The sequence below is a fragment of the Molossus molossus genome, unplaced genomic scaffold, assembly GCF_014108415.1.
Source record: "Molossus molossus isolate mMolMol1 unplaced genomic scaffold, mMolMol1.p scaffold_m16_p_7, whole genome shotgun sequence".
NCBI classification, from domain to species: domain Eukaryota; kingdom Metazoa; phylum Chordata; class Mammalia; order Chiroptera; family Molossidae; genus Molossus; species Molossus molossus.
In genome coordinates, this window is record NW_023425401.1 from 4,517,411 (window position 1) to 4,541,822 (window position 24,412).

Sequence of the window (24,412 nt, forward strand, 5' to 3'; positions counted from 1 at the left end):
CCTTCCTCAGTGCCTTCGGTTTGCAATATTTACTACGCCAAGGTGCCGTATATTGGGGCAGCCCGTCCTGAACCCCATTACCACCGAGCAGACCGGTTCTTTCCTAAGAAGATGATATTATTGGTAGCTATTCCAATGTCAGAACTACCCTGAGCAGCGACGGGACAAAGAGGAGCATGGGAACATCCTGATGCTAATGCATTCTGTTCTCAGGCAGCCGATCCTAGAAACAGCAGGAAGTCCCTCCTTCCCAGACCTGCCCGGACGGCCGCTGTTGAAACTGACAGCAACTCAGAACAGACTCGATCCTCTAGACGTCAGCTCTCAGTCCCAGCCAGTGAGTGAGCCTCCGGCAGGGTCCTGGCTGCACCGGGAGGCTGCCACGTCCTGGGGCTGTGAGGCAGTTTCAGAGGGTGGACTGTACAGAAGAATGCAGCCTGCTACGCACGAAGTGCACAGCTCCGTTCTTCCCTTTCTGCTCTTCAAATCCTCGGAGTCGTCATCCCAGGGGGCTGGTAGACCTCTCTGCTGGAGGCCCCCTGGGTACAGTCACATCGGCCCAGCAGGAGCTGCCAGGAGCTGAGTCGGTCAGATTGCCGAAGCTTGCCTGAGGACCGAGCCCACCCCGGCCCACGTCTCCGACCCCTTGCTCGTCATCGCTCGCGAGTTTGCTCCGTGAAATCTCTGGAACCGGCCATCGCCGAGGGCAGGCTTCTGAGCGACACCTTTCCTGTGCTCCGTGCTCAGCGCTCTGCAAACACAGCCCCTCGGACTTCTCCACCGCAGGTCTCGGTGCTCAGGGCTCGGCTCCGAGGCTCAGTGAGCTGCCCAACGTCACAAGGCACGTATGCAGTAGAGCCAGGAGCTATCTCAAGCGGGCTAGCTCCGGAACCTGTGCTCTTACTGCTGCTGTTCTTGCCATTCATCCAACAACAATTACATCAGCTACTTCGAGGGCTGAATGTTGTGCCAGGTAACAGATACAAACACGAATACATGGTGCATTGCCATCAAGACACTCATAGCCTAGGGGGGAGACAGAATGATAATTAAAACGCAGTGGGATAGCCCTGGCCGGTGTACTCAATGGTTAGAGCATCGCTCTCCCCCCCTCCCCCCCGACTGAGGGGTTGGGAGTTCGATTCCCAGCCCAGTCAGGGTCACGTGGGAGGCAACCAATCGATGTGCCTCTCTCACATCAGTGTTTCTCTCTCTCTCCCCTTCTCTCCCTTCCATCCACTGAAAAATAAAAAAATCAATGGAAAATTATCCTCAGGCGAGGATTTAAAAAACAAAATGCAGTGGGATAAATGTAATACCAGAAATGGGAACAAATCACGCTCCGAGCACTGAGGGTATGGCAGCTCTAGGCCTAATGCTTACTGTTTTCTTAAAAACAACAACAACAAAAACGAATAGAGAGAAATCCTCAGTGAAGTTCAGAAAGCGCTGCTGAATCTGCTACTTAAGCAAATGGGAAATCAAAGCGCTACTAACGACCCGAACTTAGTCCGAAGAAATCCGATGGCCCTCATCAGCCGCCTTCATTGACCTTGGTGGCACTGGCTCTGTCCTGTCCTTGCCCCGCGGAAACACACTAGGGTACTGCAGGGGTGCTTGTGTTCACGCGCGTGACGATGCACTTTCAAGTGACAGCCGATTGTTGCGTGAAGTGTGCTTGTCTTGCTTCAACAGCCACCCCATCCCCAACGTCCCCCAGGGCTAGTTCCCAGGTCTCCTAGTGCGTGCCTCCCAAGGGGTTGCTGCCTCCCCCGGCTCCTATGCTTGGACGCTTCCTGTCCCTTCACTCTGTGTACTACTGTCCCAGGGTGGCCGAGACCCACGGCCACAAACGGGGTGACTCCGAACAGCAGGGAGTCATTTCCTCGCGGTCAGGAAGCCGGATGTTCTAAGTGAAAGTGTCAAGGAGCCATGGTCCTTCCCGAGGTTCCGGGGTGGATGTCACCTCGCCTCCTCCGGCGGCCGATGGCTTCTGCAGCTCTTGGGTGGGAGCCGCAGAACGCGGTCTCGGCTGTCTGCACAAGGCCTTCCTCACTGCGCGTCCGTCTCCCGTGACAAAGATCCCCCCCACCGACGAGTCGCTCCTCTGCCTGTGCTGACGTGTTCATAACCCATAATTGATGATTGGTCAATTACTGTGCTGGCTTGTTTGGAGCTCCATAATCGATGATTGGGAAAGTCACTGTGTGCCCTCTAGCTGAATGTGTTTAGTCAAAATAACCTCAGTAAATTGGAATACTCTCTGAACCAAGAAATTGCTGGGAGCCGGCTACTGTCTGACAGAGTCCACGGAGCCTGGAGGTCTTGAGTCAGAGACTCGACCTCCCCCACAATCTCAAGTAATTAGGTTTGCATTGTGTTTGTGCAGCTCGGGGCTACATATGACCCAATGTACCTTGAAATACCTGAGAGAACAGACTGGGTGTTCGTGGGTGTTCCCGTTATCCGCGAGGCAAACTAGTTCTATACAGCATTGTTGTAGCCCTGGGCATTATATCAAGAACCCATTTTCTTATATCGTTAAACTTTTGCTGGAAGGTATAAAAAGCATGTCATAAAGCATATAGGGGCTGATTCCAAAGACTCTGTCACAGGGGTGTTCGGAATCAGACGCCGGCCGGCTAATAGACGGCCCTTATTCGGACTTCAATTCTCCAGTGGTCTTTCTTTGACTCTGTCGCACCACAATATTTGGAGGCCCCAGGGCTGGTCTCTGAGAACGCGGGATCAGTCACTGGCTGGCTTTGCTCTTAATTTGGCTTTAATTTGGCTCTGGTCGTGCCACAACAGGCCGTCTCCTTGACTTGACCTTGGTCTGGGAGAACTAAGACTCAGCACAAAAGATTCTGTCCACCTCCCCCCTCAATTCCCACCTACACACATTAAAAGACTTGAACGAACACCAGCTTAGCATCTAAGAGGTCAAGGCTGAATCCCCAGATGGCAGGTCCTGGCTTCGTTAGCCTCTCCCTGGGACAGCACACGGCTGCCCAAAGGATTGCCGTGTTCCTACCAGCACGGAGGCCAGGACTTGTCGCCCGTCTCTGAGGAGGGCGAGGAGACTGTCTGACTTTGATAAGGACCAGTCAGCAAACCCACGTGGCTTTCACATACCCCAGCCCTCCCCCTTCCCTCCTTCTGTACATCTCCACTTCTCTGACTGCTCGAACCCTCACCCTTCTCCCTCCCCACTCCTTCCTTCTTTCTTTAACATACCCAGCCACCTCTGCACAAATTAAAGTGGAATTCAGTTCCCTGGGGACCCTCTGCCCTACTGCAATAGCCGATAGCTGGTGCAAACCACTCCTTACTACGTGAGTGTTTCCTGACACTTACAGGAGCAGGCCCATCCTCATCCGCTGTGATCTGACCGCAATCCTCATCGTATTCATGTCTGCAAAGAGCCCATTTCTGAATCAAGTCATATTCTCAGCTTCTGGGTGGGCAGAAATTTTAGGGGACATTGGATACCCCCTATATCCAATTAGTCACCATGACAGACTATTATTTGTCTACCTAATATCCCATGCTTATTCCATGCTAATATATACATATATATATATTTTTTTTTTTCAAAAGAGCAATGTGATCAGCCCTTAGTTTGGGGCCATAATCAATCTCAGGCCATCAGGGTACTCCTGTTCCCCACTTCCCCGTCTCCAAGGCAACTACAGGCTTCCACGTGACCCAGGCAATGACCCCTGACGTCAGGTTGTTCAACATCATGTGGCAAAAACCTGAGAACTGAGAAGGGTTCCTTCTGCACCAGCACCAGCAGCCCCCTATCTGAATGGACTTGAGTAAAATGAGCCCCTATTGTTAAGCCCCGTTTAGCAGAAATTCTGCTTCCTGCATCCAAATGCATTTCTAATTGATTTACTCCCTGAGCTCAATTTTCTTTTTGAAATGTCTCTCCTATTTATTTCTTCCCTCCCATTCAATCAAGACTTTATTATTTCTCACTAGACAATTAAAATATCCTAATGAGCCTCCCAGCCTCCATGCTTCACTCCAAGAATCACCTCTTCCCCATGGGCTCACGGGAGTAATTGTTCAGAAACACAGACCGAAAACTTCCCCCGGCTCCCAGTTACTTAGAGAAAAATGTCTCGACTCGTCAGCACCAGTGATCTGGCCTCTATCTTTTGTTTTCTAGTCTCATTTACTTCCTCCCCCCGGGCGTCGTCTATACTTTTCAGTACCAAACGGCTCCCCTGGACACACTGTGTACCTTCACATCTGAACCTCTGGCCTCAGTCTGGAGTAACTTGTGGGAATCCTCCTGACACCCACGAACCCAGCAGGAACTAGTCCTTGAGCGCACAGAGCATGTCTTTGTCCCGCCGGTTCAGGCAGCCCTAGGCTTTGGAATGGTTGACTTCCAATGATTCGCACCTCTATCCTGGGTACGTCTACACATCTGAACCCCCTTTCCTATGCTCGACATAGGTTTTCAGCCATCACTGATGGACTTCACACCATCACAAGGCGATTCTGCCTAACAGGTGCGAGGGAGAAGGGAAATTGGCCTTTTCTCCTCCTGGTTCTTCTGGCTGGTCGGATAATTAAAATGACGTAAGACAGATGGACAGGAGAGAACAATTATGAGTGTGTGTGTGTGTGTGTGCATGTGTGTGTGTGTGTTTCCATAAGAACATGGGGCCTGAGGGCAAACTGGGCAGCTGGGGCTTCTACATCACCTTGAGCTAAGGACAAACGTGGGGGTGGGGGCTAGCTGCGGTTTAGGACTTCAAAGGGTAGGAAGGCGATTCATAAGAAGACGAAATGTTTGCCGGGCTGTCTTTAGCCACAGGACACAGAGCAGACTTGAACACATGGCCTTATTGCCTCCGTCCCAGCTGGTGCCTATTGCACATGGTTCTCCGTGATGATGGCTCCCTTCTGGAGCAGGTTCTCCATCTAAATTCTTCCGGGCAGTTAGGGGGGAAGATCAAGGGTTTTTCCCCTGAGTCTTTCATCTCTTAAAAATAACCAGTTTAAAATACTCCATTTCCCACAGCGGCATTTCGGGGGGGCCAGCTCGGCTCCCCTCACGGCTGAATGTCAGATGTTGGCGGCTTCATCATCTCCCTCTCCTCGTGATACTCGTGGCGTGATTGAAATGTCCTCACGCGTTTCACAAACGCGACAGTGAGACTGCTGATGAAAACGTGATCGGGGCCAACATTAACATCATGACATGTAGCTTCAATCAGACCTTCCTTGCACTTAAACTGGTCCCCGGGTGTAACTGGGAAGAAATGGTATAAAACTAGAGAGTGTGTCGAAAGTATGGGAGTATACTGTTGAAGGTTCTGACCTGGAGTCTGGCCTGGTACTGAGTAATGGAGACTTCAGTAAAACTTATGGCCCTGGCCAGTTTGGCTCAGCGGTTAGAGCATCAGCCTGCGGTCCAGAGAGACCTGGGTTTGGTTCCCGCTCAGGGCACATACCTCGGTTGCAGTTTGTCCCCGGCCCTGGTTGGTCGTGCGGGTGGCAGCCACTCGATGTGTCCCTTTCACATTGATGTTTCTCTCTCTCTCCCTCTCTTCCTCTCCCTCCCTCCCACTCTATCTGAACAAACAAACAAAAATAAATAAACAAAACTTATGGATTAAGAACAGCTGCAAAACCCATTGTATTATCCGAAGGCAGAGAGAAAAGTGTGGGGCCCTAAGGCTGTGGATTAGAATCCGATGTAGGAGGAATTCTCTTACCAAGAAAAGAATGAGGATTGGTGCTCTGTGCTTCTCAACTGAAAATGTCTAGGTTACAAAATAGCCCCAGAGACGTAGAGTTCAGCACAGGGAATAAGTCCTTAGGACTGCAATGGCCGTGGGTGCCAGGTGGGCACCTGAACTATGAGGGGATCACGCTGAACACCACGTGACAGCCTAACCTCTACACTGTACACCTGACACTAATATAAAGTAACTTTGAATGCTGACTGTCATTGGGGAAAAAAATTTTATGTTGCATACTACGAAGTCGGCATCACAATTTCCCGCAAACTCTCCATTAGCCTTCTCCCCCACATGAAAATAACTTGTTTTCAAGATTCAATGCCACCTAAAAGTGCTGGAGAACTGTAAATTGAGGTAAGAAATTACTTTAGAATATTATTTAATAGTCTCTATTTCACCTACATTTTTAATTTTAAAAAAAGGTTAAAATAATAAAGTACACATTCTGGGACACCTAGGGTTAAAATAAAGTAGGCATTCACGCCGTAATTATAGATTGCACAATCTGTGTAGCCCTGCATAGGAGGGTGCCCCACCTGGCTGGTACATCTTACAGGCACCGTACACACAAAGACATTAATTAATTGGGCTTCAAGGGAACAAAGAATTACTGATCAAATATGTTTAGGAATGTCAGTTTACTAAATCCTGTCTTGGAGATTCAAAATGCATATTAGCATATTAAAGAAGTCCCACAGTTCAAAACAATCCCTTCAACTTTGATTTATTTGTAAAGAAGAATTTTTTTTTTTACCCCAGCACACCTATTAACAACCCTTTTCGAATAACAACAACAACAACAACAACAAAACATGTAAAAAATTAAACGGTTTTCCTCTCACCTTAACGTAGGGAGAACTGAGCGATGCGTGTCAGGGAGAGACGGTGCCTTGCTTGGAATCTCTGCGTGCCTAGCACACTGCTGCACACAAAGGCCTCAATAATTGCTTAATTAACTCACTTCATGAGACAACGAGAGGGAGGCCATTTGGAGCGTTTCGAGCTTGAAAAGCACTTCGAAACCTACTTGACTTTCAACCAATAATTTTTTTTTTTTTATTGTGGCAAAACTTACCCTTTTCACCTTTCCTAAGGGGGCGCCCAGCGGCCTCAGCCACGTGTGTGGTTCTCGCTGCCCAGCCCCACGAGGGTTCCATCTTCCCGGACAGAGTGAGCCCCTTTGGCCGCGACGTGGGTGTTCTCTCCAGTGCTGTCTACTAGATGGGCCGGGGGTGGCTGAATTGGTCATTTGATCTGTAAATTGCAAGAAGGTGGGAACTAAATGAAAACTTAATCGGAGGAGGAAATGGACCAATCGTGTACCCTGGAAATCGTGTACAAGAGGGTCAGTGGCTCCAAGACACCACTGTTGGGTGCAACAAATTGTCCGTCCACTTCTTTGGGTTCATCCTCCACTTGAGAGCACATGTGAATGGGTGTGTGTGTGTATTTGCGGTTGGATGTGGCATAGTTGGACCTTATATTAAGAATATCTTCGTAATGTCGGGATGGAAGTGTACGTTCTGAAGGTACTGTTGGGGACAGCTGCTGAGCCAACTCTGTCCAGGAACTGCCCGTCCATCCATAGGGTGACCCACTGGCAGCCATATTTTCCCTTGGTGGACACCTGTGTCAAAGGGGCCACTTTCTTTCCCTGTCTCGGAAATAGGACTTGTTCACTGTGGGAAGGCTGTTCTCCCACCTTCAGAGTCCTGCCCTAGTCCTTCACACAGGGTTTCACGTCTTGGAAATACTCCGGAGGAAAGTCCTGCCCCCCTCTAGCCTTCAGCCTCTCGCCCCGGGGGAAGTTGGGGGGGTGACTCAATGGGTGAGCTGGGGCTAGGGCGTTGCACACGTCCTGAGTGGGCTCTTTGGCCCTCGTTTGTGTGGAAGTGGGGTGTGTGGACCTCCCGGAGCCTCTCCACGGCTCACCTGTCAGCCCTGCGCCTGAGATGCAAGAAGTGCGGCCGCTTGGCGGTGTGCTGTGACCGAGTGAGTTCCAGGGAAAGTTCTGGAAAACTTCATTTTGGCCCCGTGTCCAGGTCACATTCTCCAACCCGGTTTCACTGTGGTTATTTATCAACTGACTTAGGAATCAGAAGGGAGAATGATATGTTACTTGGCACCATGAAGTACGCAATAGCTAAGGCAGCCGATCACTGGGGGCTGGTCTCCGCATGACAGGGATGCGGACCAGGGAGCTGCGGAGGACGCACCTCCCGCCTGTCGTGTGGCTAAAAGGCACAGAACATGCCTCTGCTAGAAAACAAAGCAGAGGCGAAGACAACGTCGGAATCAAGCATGAGAAGATCGAAGTGCCGCGACCGGTCTGACGATGGAGAAGGCCTCTGGGGACAGGCAGCACAGGAAACAGGGACCCCCGTCCTACAACAGCAAATGCGTTCTGCCAAGAACTGTCGTGAGCTTGAAAGAGGGACCTGAGGAGGAGATGAAAATGCAGCCAACTGACACCTGGATTTCAGTTTCATGGGACACTAGCAGAGAACCCAGCCAGTTCCTTCCAGACTTCGGATCTCCAGAAGTATGATATACCAAATGTGTGTTGTTTTAAACCACACACACACACACACACACACACACACACACACACACACAGAGAGAGAGAGAGAGAGAGAGAAAGAAAGAAAATAAAGCAGTTGTGTAGCGAGAAGCAGAGTCAAGTCACTGAGAAGTTCTGAAGGCTCCAGCCCCTCTGGGAGCCCAGCAGCAGTCCACTGGCCCTAGGTTCTGTGCAATACCACTAGTCTTGCATGGTCTTTCTTTTTTGCTTAGGCTAGCTCAAGTTGCTTTTATAAATTTCCAAGAATACCGAACAACCCATTCTCTATTTCATTACTCTCATCTGTAAACCGTAGTTTGAATTCTTGTCCTATGTATCTTCCTAAGAGAAGAAAATGAGGCAATAGAGACAGAAACAATCACAAGCTCTTAAGAGTCCCTTGGATATGTCCCCAATAAGTAGCTGTCCAGCCTTTTTCCTTGACAGGAAATCACTGTTTCTTGAGGCAAACTGTTCTCTTTTCAAAGTTCTCTAGTTGCTAGAAAATAGATACATAGATGAAGTCGAAATTTTCTTCCCTGTAACTCCCCCACGTTTATCCCAATTCTGACCTCTTGGGTCACACAGAATAAATGCAGTCTCTACAGCCCTTGAAGTTCATGAAGACAGCTGTCCAGTTCTCACTGAAGCCTTTTCCTGTCGAGGCTGAATGGTCTTAGGTCATTTAAGCATGTCACAATTTCCCTGCATCACAGTGCCTAGAAGGAGCAAGTAAGTTTGGACATATGAGTTAGAGAGAAAAAAAATTTTGATCGTCTTCATCATTGAAGAAGAAAACATTCGTCGTTAATAAGGCAATCAGAGAGCACATTCACATTTTTATGGTGTTTCCAAATTCCCAACAGATATTTTCAGGATTTAGAGGGAAAAAAAAGGAATTACCAGGAATTCTCACATCATAAGTTATTTCATATTTTTATAGTTATGTGATTTTACATAATGATGGGTGACCATAATAAGTATCATTTTTCAATGATAGAGTTATACTAAAAGTTTCAGAGGTTTTCTATAAAAATAAAGACAATTTGTACATGTTACAAGAGCATATATTTCAAAAACGTTTAAATGATCTCTACCCAATAACAGAAAAAATTAAAGAAAGAGAAAATTTACACTGAACACCAAATAAAACTGATTTAAAAAATGGAAAGGCATTAAAAATATTTAAGTTATCAGTGTTTAAAAAAAATGAAAATACACAAAACATGAATTGCCTTTGCTGATAGTCTTTTTAAAAAATATTTTTTCTTTATTGATTTTAGAGGGGAAGAGAGAGGGAGAGAGAGATAGAAACATCAATGAGAGAGAACATCGATTGGCCGCCTCCTGCATGCCCCCCACTGGGGATCAGGCCCACAACCTGGGCATGTGCCCTGATTGGGAATCGAACCAGTCATCTTTTGGTGCATGGGTCAACGCTCAACCACTGAGCCACACTGGCTGGGTGACAGTCTTGATCTTTGTGTTACAACAAATATTCTAGATGTAGAAATATTTATTTCATTTTGCGTTGATATTTGTTGAATTAAGAGCATCTTAAAATTGAGCAACTCTGGGGCTCACAGCTTCATATAAGTGCCTTTATTTAATTTTATTTTGTGTACTTGCCTTGAGTTTGGAAATTGATATTGCTTTTGATAGTTGACTTTTAGATTAGTTTCCGATTTCACGTTGGAACGCTGCACAACTCATTTCTTCTTTGCATTTCTTCTATTCAAGTATTTGGTCCTTCTTATAACTAAAAACGCTGGGCGTAACTCAACAAACACATGGAGACTCTGAAGGTTGAAAAGTGGAAGGTGGACTATCGAGTCACCTTGGGTCTTGAGGACTGATATGGCAGTGTGTTTCCTGTTGCCCACTTTTCTCTGTCTTTTTTTTGTTAAGTAGCCATGATTCAAAATATGTTGTTTATAGAAACATGTACTGATTTTTAATTTTTAAAATGAATTAAACACAAATTTAAGATGTTTTTGTTTTAATTTTTAATACAGTAAGTATGGACATATATATCCCACACAGACACAATCACTTTATTTATTTATTTAATTAATTAATTTTTTTATCCTCACTCGAGGACATTTTTTTCCATTTTTTTGTTCAGATAGAGTGGGAGGGAGAGAGAGGAATTGAGAGAGAGAGAGAGAGAGAGAGAGATTACCGTGAAAGGGGCACATTGAGTGGTTGCCACCCGCACCACCCAACCAGGGCCAGGGACAAACTGCAACTAAGGTACGTGCCCTTAGCGGGAACTGAACCCGGGTCTCTCTGGACCACAGGCCAACGCTCTAAGTGCTGAGCCAAACTGGCCAGGGCCAAACACAATCTCTTGAAAGTCCTCAGTCATGTTAAGACCGTAAAGACAGCTTGAGACCAAAAAGTCTGCAGACCTCTGAGATATCTTGCACTATTTGCTGACTGATTGTAAGTGACTGTAAGCATGTATGGATAGGAGCAGATTTGAATGTAAATATATTCATAGGATTTGTAAGACATCATGTCTAACCATAATTTAATTTCGTACCTTAGGAAGATGTGGTTCATTTTCTCCCTGATGAAATTGATGCCACATGGAGGGCTGTTCTAATGTAAGGAGACAACTAACTCATATTTCAACCACACACATACAGACAAATAGTTTAGAAACGATGGATTTGAAGAAAATGAGATGTTCTGCAGCTTTATCACAGCTACTGCTTTTTTTTTTTGAAATGGACTAATTTTTAGGGCAGTTTTAAGTTTACAGCAAAATTGAGCAGAAAGTAGAGTTCCCAGATATCTCCTGACCCCACACGTGCACAACCTCCCCAACGATCAACATCCCAGCACCAAGTAGTCCATTTGCTGTTACAACTAATGAACCTCATTGACAGATCAGTACCATCCAGTCTATTCATCCCTCCTCCCTAACCCTCGGCACCCAGAGACCTTCCTGTGTCCCTTGTGTTGATTCCATGTAGTTGGAATCTAACCTCTTCAGATGACCTCAGCTTCTTTTTAAGTACGTTTGATGGATTTCCGTGAAAAAGCCAGGTCCTACTTTAGCAACTCTTTTTTATATGTGTAATAAAACCCACACATACATGTCTTTGTTGCTTATTCTGCCCCTTCTAGACAGTCAGCTACCAGGGTCCATCTCTTTAATTGGGGGCCACAGCACCCCGAGTCCAGTCCACTTTACAAATAGGTCCCCTCCCCTATGTGCTCTTGGAGTTAAATCCTTAAGGAATGGCAAGAAAGAGCTTCCCCCACTTTCACTACTTCAGGGACAGATAAGAAAAACTATGAAAGCAGCGTATACCCTCAGGAGACTCCAGGAGTTGTATCTGAGTTCCCACACCTTTAGATTTATCACAACTTCGACCAGATGCATGGCTCCGATTGGCCTTCAGGGCTTTGCAAAGGCACAGAGCAGCGGGCCAGCAGTGTCCGGAAGGCAATGAAGCCCTAAGGGGGGACACCGCTGGGGGAGGGGTAAGAAAACAGAGGAAAAGTGTTCTCTGTGTTTGCGAATTCTAGGTCGCGCTTGCTTCGCGGGTTGCGATGACCCAATGCCCAGTTTGCACATTTGTAATGACCCAATGCCCAGTTTGCACATTTGTAATGACCCAATGCCCAGTTTGCACATGTGCAAGCAAAGGGTGAGGCTTGCAGTGGAGTTTCTCCCAAGTCCGCACCCGCGCTGGTTATTCCCGCGGGCGGGCTTTGCGCACCGCGGGGAAAACACGCGGTTAGGAGCGGCGACCTCTGGCCACCACAGCTGCGCAGTCAACGCCACTGCCAGGGTCCGGCTTCCGACCCTTACACACGGGAAGGGGTGGGGACGGTTTCCGAGACTCCAGCTCCACGTGGCCCTCCGGGTCAGGAGGGCGGCGCTGCGTTTAGAAGAAAGGGCTGAGCAAGGGCTTGCTGGACGATCCGTCGTGATCCGTCGTAAATCCCGACCAGGTTTTGCTTACCGCGCGGCGGGGGCGGGGCTTGGCGCTGGCGCAGCGCGCCGGGGGGCGGGGGTGGGGCTTGACGCCGGCGGAGGGCGGGGCCGCGCGGGCCTTCCCCTGGGCCGAGCTGCGCAGCGGGTGCGGAGGGCGGGCGCCCGGCGGCGGGTGGGGGGCCTTGAAACTGGTGCGGGTGGGCCGGTGCGCCGCCGCCAGGTGGGCCGCAGGGCCCGGGACCCTCCTCGGGGGTGGCCGCAGGCGGGGCGGCCCTTGCAGGGGTCGGAGGGCTGCCGGCCGGGGCTGGGGCCATGTGTGTCTGCTCGCGTGCTGATTTGAGGCCGCCTCTGCTGCCGGCTCCTCCGGCGCCCGCCACCCCAGCCCCAGCCGACCGCTCCTCCACCGCGCCCCAAGGCAAGGACCGGCCCCAGGTCCAGGCCGGGAGGGCGCGCTGTGGGCACGCGCTGCCCCCGCCTGGAAGTGTTGGGCAGGTGGTGGGAGTTCCTAGGGCATGAACTTCAGGATTTTAAAACATGTGTCTGTCTCTGTCATTTTTTACTTTTAGGATTTTGGCCAAATTGGGCGAGGGCACAAAATATCCACTTACCCCTTCTCACCGAGGAAGAGCGGGAGAAAGGGTAAGTAAGGTATCAGGGATGGAGGGAGCCAGGACAGGCCCAGAGACAGAGCAGGGGACACTAGGGCTAGAGCCAGAGCTGCCCCCGGGGATCTTGCGGCCCCGTTCCACGTTTTCATAAGGAATCCGAGGCCCGCCTTCAAGGGTCACATTCTCCAAGGCCAAGAGTTTTTTCGGGCTTACAGCGTGGAGTTGGCTGGCCCTTTGCCCTTACCCTTGGCTGTGGAATGCTGGCCGGTACCTCTGAGGTCTGACTCATCCCTGGGGCAGTACAATTAAAGACTCCTGGTCCTTTTAGATAACCAACAGGAACCTTCCAAGGATGTTTGCATTTGTAAAGGGGACTCCTGTAAACATTCTTGAGGACCCCGGAAGTGTCAAGTTAATTAGCAGTATCACAGGTGTTGAATTTCTTCTGGGGTCTTCTCTCTGGCTTATAGAGGAAGGTGTCTTGGGCAGGGAGAAATGAGCAGGCTAAGCCTCTTTTCACTTTTGCTACCCCCTTACCAGCATTCTCTTCTTTCTGAAAAGTTGCCAAACAGCACATCGAAGTCCTTGGAGGTTGGAAGTGATGGTCACTGTGGTCTTTTTCCTTGGTCCTTTTCTGGGAATTTTCCGCCACTCACCAGCACCTCACTTCCCCCTCCTCATATTGGTGGAATGAAACCCAGCTCCTCTCAGAAGTTTGGGAATACCTGCATCCGATGTGTCACATAGAAACAGACTTTTTGAATTCGTTGAATTTCAGGTTAGCTACGAGCAAGAATGGGGGAGAACCATACTCTGGGTTATCACACAGGGATCTGAGACATGGGCCGCTTGTGGCCTGAACTTGCCTTTTTATTTGTTTGACTCAAGTAGCAAGTGACCATATCATTTACTTTCTGAAAACCCAGAAAATAGTTGTTTATTGATGATGGGTTCATTCACTGATTCAACAGATATTTATCTGTTAATAAGTAGGTTGATGGAATGATAAAATTGTGATGGAAATGTCTGTTTTGGGTCAGGCCTTCTTTACCAGTTTTCCGTGGATTTTGTGTTATTAAGTGTTCACGTACAAGACCTTCCCTGTGCCCTGGCCGGTTTGGCTCAGCGGTTAGAGCGTCAGCCTGTGGTCCAGAGAGACCCGGGTTTGGTTCCCGCTAAGGGCATGTGCTTCGGTTGCAGTTTGTCCCCGGCCCTGGTTGGGTTGTGCGGTGGCAGCCACTCGATGTGTCCCTTTCACATCGATGTTTCTCTCTCTCCCTCCCTCCCACTCTGAACAAAAAAATGGAAAAATGTCCTCCAGTGAGGATTAAAAAAAAAAAAAGACCTTCCCTATGCTACTGACCTTCTGGTGTACGGGTCTGGTGCTTTCACTAGTAAACTTTCAGGGCTGACTGACCATGGTGATGTGAGTCCTATAATGAATAGTGTGGTCATTTCCCAGGGTAGTGAGTGTATTATACAGTATCATAATTAGATGAGGATAGTTTTTGGAATTCTTATACAGATGACCCTAGATGAAGAAGGATGGAGAATATAGGGATGATACACTTAGGAATATAAATGCTAAGGTCCACTCACATGGGTTTCTGTACATTAACCTCATTTTTTATCGAAGGGAAAGAGTGTCTTTTTCTGGTTGCAAAGGTTTCAGAAGGTTATTTAAAATGGGATCTTGCAAGGATACAAAAGGTAGAAAGTGAGTCTCCTCTGAATTCACTCTCACATGACCGCTGTCAACAATTCGTGTTTCTTTCTTTGACTTTTAATTTCATAATTATATATTACTAGTCGGCAAAATTCTAAAGTTCTGCCTTTTATCTCAGTATTTTTGGCTACTGACCACCATTCCCGTTCCGCCCCGAGCCCTCGGCAGAAGCAGCGTGCCTTCTCATGCCGTCTCTTGGACGTGAGCTTGATTCCTGCCTCTGGTCTTGTCAGCTGTGCCCCTCAGACCGCTGAAAACTTCTCTGCTCCCTAACTTCTCATCTGTCAGAACAGAACGATGAGAATGTTAAATGTTAGATGAGTGTGTAGAAAAGCCAGTGACTGACCCTGTTCATTTCTCTCCCTGTTTCTCTCTATGATCACCCATCACTTTATGACCTTTCCTGTGATTGTGAAAAAGCAAACTAGTATTTAACTTTCCTGAAGGCGCTAAGCCTGCTGGGTGCTTGCATTTTCGCAGCAATCACCTGTTATATCTGATCCTAGAAATTCTGGGACCAGGACTGACACTTGACATGCTCCGCCCCGCCCCACAGCCCCTCCAGAGCCCTGCCTGCACGCAGTGCCAGCTGGGGATGGGTGTGTGTGTGTGTGTGTCTGTAATGTGTTGAAGAGGTTCCGACACTGCTCCCCCAGTGAGAAAAACACTACTATTTCTAGCCGAGTGCCCCAAGTTAGGATTCCTATTTCAGAAATGTCTGTGGCTGTAAGACAATAAAAATGCTGTTTCATGTCCGTACTGTCATGATTTTGCCAAGTTGTGGGTTTAATAATGCAGCCCCGCTGTGTATTTAGTGAACCTAATGCTGCAGGAGAAGCCAGGAAAGACAAGTGCACAGACACCTGATTACACGCCGGACACCCGGCTGCACTTTGCTAAGTACGTTTTGTTGGTAGACATAGGCCTTTCCGCTGTATTCCTGTAGTTTGTGGCATTTCCATCATTAGTTCTTATCTGCAGGGTTTAGTAGGATGTTTTATCTAAATGACAGCCCACTGTACATGAGCCCCTGGCCAGAGAGGCGCATATCCCCCAGGTGCCTCCCGTGTTGTTCTTCACACAAGTTAACAAGGCGGAATAGTTTCCATCCTTGTGATTTTTACTTATTTATTTTTATTCCTCATCGAGGATACTTTTCTATTTATCATCAGATAGAGTGGGAGGGAGGAGAGAGAGACAGGAACATCCACTGGTTGCCTCCCACACGACCCGACCAGGACCAGGGACGAACTGCAGCCGAAGTACATGGCCTTGACCAGAATCGAACCCGCGACTCATTGGTCTGAAGGCCGATGCTCCAACCTCTGAGTCAAACTGGCCAGGGCTATCCTTAGTGACTTTAAAATTTTTATGTATTTATTTTAATTTTTTTTCTTTATAGATTTTAGAGAGAGGGGGGAAAGGAGAGGGAGAGAGATAGAAACGTCGATGACAGAGAACATCGACTGGCCGCCTCCTGCATGCCCCACACTGGGGATTTAGGCCACAGCCTGGGCATGTGCCCTGACGGGGAATCGAAGCAGCAACCTCTTGGTGCATGGGTCAATGCTCCACCACTGAGCCACACCAGCTGGGTGATTTTTTGGTGGAAGAAAAACATTCTTAAAGAAAAGTCCCATTTAAGAACACTTTGTATCTTATTTTCAAGTTCATTTTGTTTGTAATGCTGATCAGGATAATAGAGCTTAGATTTCTAGGATAGGACCCCAAAGCCTTTTTACCTCATTGTACGCCTGTGATGTGAGTGGTCCGGTAGACTCCCACCAACACTTAGAATAGTGTTTTGGAGAATCATGCATTCAGAGTTCCAACCTGGAGCGGCTCGCCCACGTCCCCTTCATTTAGAGAGGTCAGGGCGGTGGGAACACTCCGGAGGCTGTCGTTCCTGGGTTCTGGGGCAGGCTCTGTGATCTTGACACGGATGCCTCATCTGTAAAATGGGGTAATGACTCATGATCACTGTCAGATGGTGTGTTTGTGAAGTAGACCCACATCAGGTACCACACGAGTCCTCAGCAAAGTGTCGTTTCACTTCCTTTCCTCTAGGTCCTTGCCCCAAGAACAGGGCTCCCCGCCTCTCTCACTTCCCAGAGTCGCCCCCGGCCAGGCCTGGTGGCACCAACCTGGGGGAATCCCCCTGGAACCTGGGATTTGGCTGTGGGGACCGGGAAGGGCTGTGGAGGGCAGTGACAGAGGGGAGGAGCGGTGAGGTGAGGGGGGAAGGGGCTGGTTTTCTGCTTAGTCCACGGACGTAGGTCGATGAATTCCATGACTCAGAAAGAACCCCCTTCATATCTGGCTCCCGGCTGGCCTTTGTCAGCTGCTCTGCTGAAGACTCTGACCTCCTCTTTGCCTGCTGAGTCCAGTGATCAGTTTTTTTTCCTTTGTCACTTTGATCCTACTGGATAATCTTGTATTTCTGTCTTTTTTTTTTTATTATTATTTTTATGGATGGGACTTTGGAATAGAGTCTGTACTTCCTTAGGCTCTGGACTTTCTCTACACTCACAGTCCAGTGGGTATCTTCTCGACCTTTCATTGGCCTGTGGTTCATTCATTCATTCTTAAAAGTTTTTAAAAACTATATGCTATGTGTATTGAATTTACTAGAAAGATGAAAAAGCATTGTCCTTGCCCTGGCCGGGTTGGCTCAGCGGTTAGAGCATCTGCCCATGATTGAAGGGTCTCGGGTTCAATTCCTGGCCAAGGGCACGTACCTGGGTTGCAGGTTTGATCCCCGGCCCTGGTTGGGGTGGGGTAGGAGGCAACCAATCCATGTGTCTCACATCGATGTTTCTCTCTCCCCTCCCTCCCTCCCTCCCTCCCTTCCACTCTCTCTAAAAGTCAATGGAAAAATATCCTCAGGTGAGGATTAAAAAGTCACTGTCCCTGCTCAAGGAGGTTATAGTCCAGCGAACAATAGACATCTTTAGACACACTTGGAGTGTGGTGTGCGATTCTCCATAACCCCGGCAGGTGCAGGGCAAGAACCAGGAGCGGAGCGCGCTGACCCCTGGTGGAAGTGCCGGGGAGGTTCCGGCCCTGTGAGCTGAGCCCTGCAAGCTGAGTGGAGGGGCAGGTTGAGGAGCAGAGAGCCTTCCAGGTGGACCAGCTGGCAGAGTCCTTGCATGGCCCTCCGGGAGCAGAGTGACTTCCGGGAACTCTCTGTAGGTCAGCAAAACCGGGCCGCGCAGGGCAGAGTCAGGAGTGACGGGAGCAGCGGCTAACCCAGGGCCACTCTGTGCCCCATGTGTACAGTGACCCACTGAGTTCGGTGACACGCAGGATCCTGAGGCAGCCTGCAGGCTGGATTGAGGCGGAGTGGGCTGTGGGCGGGGTGGGGGATGGGAGGCCAGCGGGGTGCCTCAGTCTGGACCACGGGGATGGGGATGGGAGGGAGGAAGCTCAGGGGAGTACTTAGGAGGAGGGAAAACTGGCTGGTCTTGGTGACAGCATGTGAGCGGAATGGGAGCGAGGCCCTGGTGAGGGAGAGGGACCGGTGTGCTCAGGTTTGGACGTGCTGTGACCCAGGTGCAGGGGGCTTACCGAGGGCGGGTCGGAGGTGTCCAGACGCAGTTGGTGTAGGAGCCCGGTGCATCCAAGAGCCCGGGAGGCAGGCGCTGGAGATCTGGGGGCGCGTGCATCTGAGCATGGCTGAGGCACGGGACCGGGACTGTGCTGGGAGGGCTGATAGGAAGGGGAGTAGGGGCCCACAGTCAGTCTCGGGGACTCCCGACGTCACAGGGACAGACCAGGAGAGGGAAGGGGAGTCCCGAGAGCCTGGGAGAGGAGTCAGCTACACTTTTCAGGCCCACGGCAGAGTGTCAGGCAGCAGCCCAGGTAAAGGCAGTGCTGGGAATGACCAGGACGGCAGCGATCCCCTCAGAAACACTGGGCTCCTTGGAATGGCGGGGGCAGAAAGCACACCCCTGGGGTGACGGAGTGAACCGGCGGGAGGTGCGGGTAGAGGAGGCAGGGGTGGGCCCTCCTGGGGATTCGGGTTTCGCCGGTCTCCAGTCCAGAATTTGCAAAGCTCTCCAAGGGATCCTAGCATGTACCCAGAGTGAGAACCCTGCTGCAGACTTCTTTGTTTGAGGGGAGGGACGACTGTCTATATGCCGAGGGGAAGGAGCCCCAAAGAAAGGAAGATGTTGAAGGTATAGTTGCCTGTCATCACTGTCTATGATTGTCACAGTTTCTTGGGAATGAAAATCAGGTTGTCCCTTTGTTGGCTTAATCCTCCCTTTTTTTAACTAAAGTGCATACCTGCCCCACCCTTGAATAGCCTACTTACCTGTTGGATTCTGGCCCACAGTTCAGTGTATTTTGCTGTCCCTCCACCTGCCTTTCTGCTCACATTGTTCTAGAACCTCGTCCAGTTGTGGGGGTAGGTGGGGGGTCCCTTTCTTTTACTGGAGGTTGCAGCTTTTCAGAGTGTCCACTGGGAGGCTCAGGGAGAAGTTACCCTACGGAACGTGGACGATACTCAGCCTGGCAAGACTGATGTGCGGCCTCCAAGGCTGGCAGACCTCTCCTGGTCTGTCCCTGTGACGTCGGGAGTCCCCGAGACTGACTGTGACAGGGAAGGATGGGTCCTGCCCTGCCGAGCCCTGGGCCGCTGACAGACTGGCTGTGTCCGGAAGCGCCTCGTGTCCTGTGCTGTCGTTGAGGCGAGTTCAGCTTTAGCTGGGTGCCGAGAAGGGACCTCGTGGTTCGTGGGATCCTGAAGGCTTCCCAGAGGAAGTGATACTGAGTAGGAGCGTGCCGCGGGGTGAAGGTCTGGGGTGCTGCGGTTCAGGAGCCGGGATCGTTGGTGGCCTCACGATGGCAGCAGAAAGGGTTTGAGTTGTGCACTCCCCTTCCAGCTTGTTCTGCGTGGTGTCCTGCAGGTGTCTGTCGTAGCGGGAGCCCGTAGGGATGAGGATGCTTCAGCGCGCACACAGAGACACCAGCAGGTTCTCCCTTTTGGGTGCAGTCGTTCTGTGAATTGAGCACCGCTGGTTTGTCATGTGTCGATGACTAACACGGATCAGAATCTCCGGGGATGACACCCAGGACCGGATGGTTTTCAGAGTGCCCCAGGTGTTCTAACGGCAGCCAGGGGCCTCGCTGGTTCTCAGTGATGACCGGAGCAAGCACAGGCTCACCCCCACTGCCATTCCCGAGTGACTGTTTCAGAATCTCATTGAACTCCTGCCGGTTTCGTAACTCGTGGCATATTCTGGACTAAGCATGCCCAGAAGGTAGAAGGACCCATTTTTCTTGTATGTGATAAATCACAAAAATTTAATCTTTGCAATTTTATCCAAAAGTTTATTCTGAGAGCTAGGTCTTTATAATGGCGCTTTGACATGCACTCTTTTTTTTATATCTTTCTGTTGAAAAATGTTCGTAGCATTTAAGGTCAGCTTTTGAAAAATCGTCTTGCTTATGGCTGGAGGATACGTTGTAAACACATTACCCAGTTCTGGTTTTGGAGTCATGTGCAGCAAAGGCATTTTTAAAAGGAGAGAAATGCTTGTAATAGCATGTTTTGGATTTTAGGGTAATTTCATCTTGTTAACAAACAACAGAGGGTACAGCCCAGCCGGTGTAGCTCAGTGGTTGAGCATCGACTCGCGTGCACCAAGAAGTTGCTGGTTCAATTCCTGGTCAGGGCACATGCCCAGGTTGTGGGCCTGATCCCCAGTGGGGGGCATGCAGGAGACGGCCATTCGATGTTCTCTCTCATTGATGTTTCTCTCTTTCTCTCCCTCTGTCTCTAAAATCAATAAAGAAAAAAAAAATTTTAGTGTTGTTATTATGTAAGGGTAGTTCGGAGCACTTGGTGAACTAACTAGCCTGGATAGTTATGAGTCTCACCATTTCTCATGTGTAAGAGAAGTACTATAGTCTGCACACGTGGGTGATAACAGCAGTTAGAAGATTAATAGTTTGAGGCGTGGCCTGTTGTGTATGACTCTGTGATGTTAATACTCCAAACATTTCATTAAACCTTTATTTAAAAACATTTTAAAAATAGACATTAAAGATACATCTGGACATTAAAGTGGTCAGGGGGGTGAAAGGTTATGGATGGAGTTGTGAAGAGGTTTCTCCCGGTGTTCGCCCTCCCATTGGCCGTGTGAGACGAATGTCGTGTCTCTGAACTTTATTTCCTCTCTGCAGACATGGAGATGTGTACTTCACAGGTTATTCTGAGGATGGTATGAGCTATTTGTAAGAATTCTATGTAAATTCAACCCATTATCAAGAACCGTAAGGAATTTTTTGTTGAACAAGTCATACTTGGTGACTGTCTTCAACTCTTGAATATTTTTTTTTTTAGTTTTGTAGACAAGAAATAAAGGGAAATAATGACATGGGGTTAAAAAGGCAACACAGGAAGTCCTCACCAGCATTAATACGTTTTTGGAACTGTACTGAAATGATGTAAAATGAAACCAATTTATGAAAGGGTGATTGATCTAAACAAGAGTTAAATTCCTATGGCATCTCACTGATGCTATAACAGAATGACATTGAACAAAATGGTATTCAGGGACATGTCCTGCTGAAAAGATAATTTAGCCGTCTGAGAAGAGAATGACCATTTTTTAAAATCTGAATATGTCTCACGGATTTAGCCTGCTCGTGTCTTCTTGGGAAAGGTGTACATTTTGGGACCCTTTCTTGTGCGTTCAGTTCCAGATCATGTTTGTCACCTAGTTGTCGGCTGGAGATCCTGGTCCTCCTTCCAAAAGCACAGATGATATTGCCCAATTCTGTATAGAGTCAGAGACACATTATTTCGTGTGTATGGTAAGGAAAGGCCAGATTCTAAAGCTCCTATGAGAAGTCTGGGGGCTAAGTCACCAAGGCAAGGTAGAGCCAGGTAGAAAGATTCTGGGGAAAGAGGGGAAAAAAAAAAGTCTTGTTGAAATCCTGAGGCAAGTAATACATTAAATGTAATTCTATCTTCAATCAAAATGTCCCTCTAGTTTAAAATACCAGAGGAATGGGCAGTGACTTGCTAATGAATTAAAATGATAGAGAACTTTACATTTCTGAGTTTGAGACCTCTCATCAGTTCAGTTGACATCTTTATTATATTGCAATCTCAGCTTCTCGTAGCTACTTTCTTCTGTTACCGTCACAGGACATCGTAGTGCCAACGACAGAAAGGTGGAAGGTCCCGGGCACAAGACGTAAGAATGCCTGTCCTACCACTGGCCCCAAAGTAGACATGGGCAGTCAGAAGGAAGTCGTCTCTGCTGAACAAGAAACATTACACACGATCCCCTTAGGTGTTATCTGACTTAGGATACTGAGAAGGGAGGGAAGGACATTTCACAAGCATTTCTGAGGAATGTGTGGTAGAACTTTTTGAATGTTCATTTGCGACGTGTCTTCTTAGCAACCAAATAGCACGTCAGTGGAGAGCTGCACTGGGTGACCACGTAGGCCACACCCCTCCTTGCCACGGGGGCTCCCACTACCTACCCAGGCTGAACGTGGGGAACTCAGCGGTGCTTGCCTCGCGTGGAACCTTCCTGGACGTTTCACCCCGCGTCTTACCAGTGGGATACAAAGAGGTACGACCGTTTCAGTGAGCTGCCCAGGGAACGGCGCAAATCCAGCTGCGCCCCGGTGCAGGCCAGGCTGATCTGTCTGAGTCTGTCCGCGCAGACAGAGCGCAGCTGGTTCTGACTCAGCCGCAGTCTCTTCTCGTGCCGCACGGGTTGTGTGAGTGCTCCAGGCTAACTGCCGCCGGGATTGCTTTAAGCCCTCAGGCAGAGAAGTAGAACAGCCCTTTACCTTGTCTTTCTGTAGCCTCTGCCCCACCACGGTTTGAACTGGTTTATTGGACGAGTAAAAGTATATTTGTATTCGGATCCGTTTCACGTCTGGACACTTAAAAGCTGGTTAAAGTATAGCTGGAGTCAGTGATCTTGGTAACATTTCTGTTTGACTAGCTCACGCCCTGGCTTACGGGGTTGTGGCTTACAGCTGCCCTCAGGTTAAGGTAGAAACTTGCGTGAATTGGCCTAAAAGACCCCATTTCACCTGGCTGTGTTGACCCCTCCAGCATTTTTGTTTTTTCACCCAGGCCTTAGCGTGCTGTGCTCCAATCAGACTAACTTAAGGCCGTGGGTTCTTGTTTACCTTGACCTTTGTTACATTTTAAAAAAAAATCTGGGTTACGTCTTCTCATTTCCTGGTACAGCTTAAAGATTTAGTGGCCACTGTCCATTCTAGGTTGTTTCCCTGCTGGGACCTCCCACAGCACAAAATTCATCGGATATGCTTGTTTGTCTGCTTTTGCACACGGTACTAGACTCTTACTAGCCAGCCGTGGAATCTGGGATCTCGAGTGGCTGGGAGAGAGCGGAGAGGCCAACTTGAACCCGCCCCCCCCTCCCCCAAGGAAGGGAAGGACATTCAAAATACCAGATACGGTTTGAAGGAAGACATAGTGGACGTACCTTTATTCTTAACTTTAGGACCAAAGAGAAACAACTTGGCTACAGTAAGCGGCTGTGGGATACATAAATTGAGGTTAGCTTGTGAGTGACCTAAATATTAGACTTAGGAGTCTATAAATAGTAGGGAGGGGATAATTGAATGATTTTTGAAGGATTTTTGACTGGGGACTCAAAGGGGCAAACCCGGTTTTAAGAAGATTAATCTGATAAGTGTGTAGAATAAGTTGGAAGGTAGGGGGAATGATGAGAAGCAGACCAATTAGGAAGCTGTACTTTATTTGCAAGGTAGTGCGGATTTTTACTATGATAATTGGAGGGATAGGAAGTAAGAGCTGTTCAGAAACCATTACAGAAAAGAGCGATAAAATGCGACTGAAAATTCTGCATTGCCAGAAACAGAGTAACATTCAAAAACTATCAAAAAGCAGAGACAAACTAGGAAAAAGATTTGCAATTTATATTATAGGAAAGGGGCTACTTTCATACACATATAAAGGACACCAGAAACATAATGGAAAAAAAGACAAGCAATGAAATAGAAAGATGGACAGATACGAAGAATGTGGACAGACAGTTCATAATGAGAGAGCTGCAGAATAAAACCTCAGTGAGATGCCATTTTCTTGGGCAATCGGATGGGCAAAGAAACACATTTTGAAGACACAGTGTGTTTCCGAGGGTACGGGAAATAGGCAGTATCATCTTTGCTAATGGGAGTATGAATTCTTTTTGAAACCAATTTGAAAATAGTTACGAAAACTTAAAATACACATGTCACTTGATTACTGTGTCCTACTGATCTTATACTTGTGTGAATAATGTATATTTAGGGATATTCTAGGCAGCGGTTGGAAACAACTTAAATGTTCATCCTTAGGGAACTGGGTAAATAAATTACAGTACATGTAGTAGAGTATTTAGCAGTGATTTAAAAGAGAGAATTTATATAGACCAAAAATAGTTATTAAGTCAAAAGGTAAGTCAAAGGTAGATTACTATTTTGGAAGTGAGTAAGTTAAGATGTGTATTTTCTTGTATAGGCACAGAATGTCTTTGGAGGGAATTATAGAAAAAAAAGGAGCGTGCCTCTGGGGACTGGACTTGGTGGCTGGGGAACAGGGTTGGGAGGGAGTCTTATTTTCCCTTCTGTACCCCTTCTTAGATAGTTTGAATTTTGTATTATACAAGATATTTTAAAAAGAAGAAACATATTCAACTCAAAATGTATTTTTCTGTTATATATATAGCCAACTCTGAAAAATCAGTAATTAGAGAAATAGATTTAAAAAGGACTCGATGCTTTATATGTCTGATA

At 48.3% G+C, this 24,412-nt stretch overlaps 1 protein-coding gene across 9 annotated transcripts in view; it reads left to right on the forward strand.

The window, feature by feature from the left end:
* The first annotated feature begins 12,379 nt into the window (after nt 1–12,379).
* IMMP2L (inner mitochondrial membrane peptidase subunit 2) overlaps nt 12,380–24,412 on the forward strand; it is a 690,201-nt gene continuing 678,168 nt past the window's right edge. For 3 of the 9 annotated variants that reach the window (XM_036246410.1, XM_036246411.1, XM_036246413.1), the window contains exons 1-2: nt 12,393–12,422; nt 12,844–12,916. The gene's annotated coding sequence lies outside the window, so the exon portion shown is untranslated. Of the gene's footprint in view, nt 12,423–12,843; nt 12,926–22,028; nt 22,207–24,412 lie in introns of all 9 variants that reach the window. The other 6 variants (XM_036246412.1, XM_036246415.1, XM_036246418.1 and 3 more) reach the window with 5 other exon arrangements.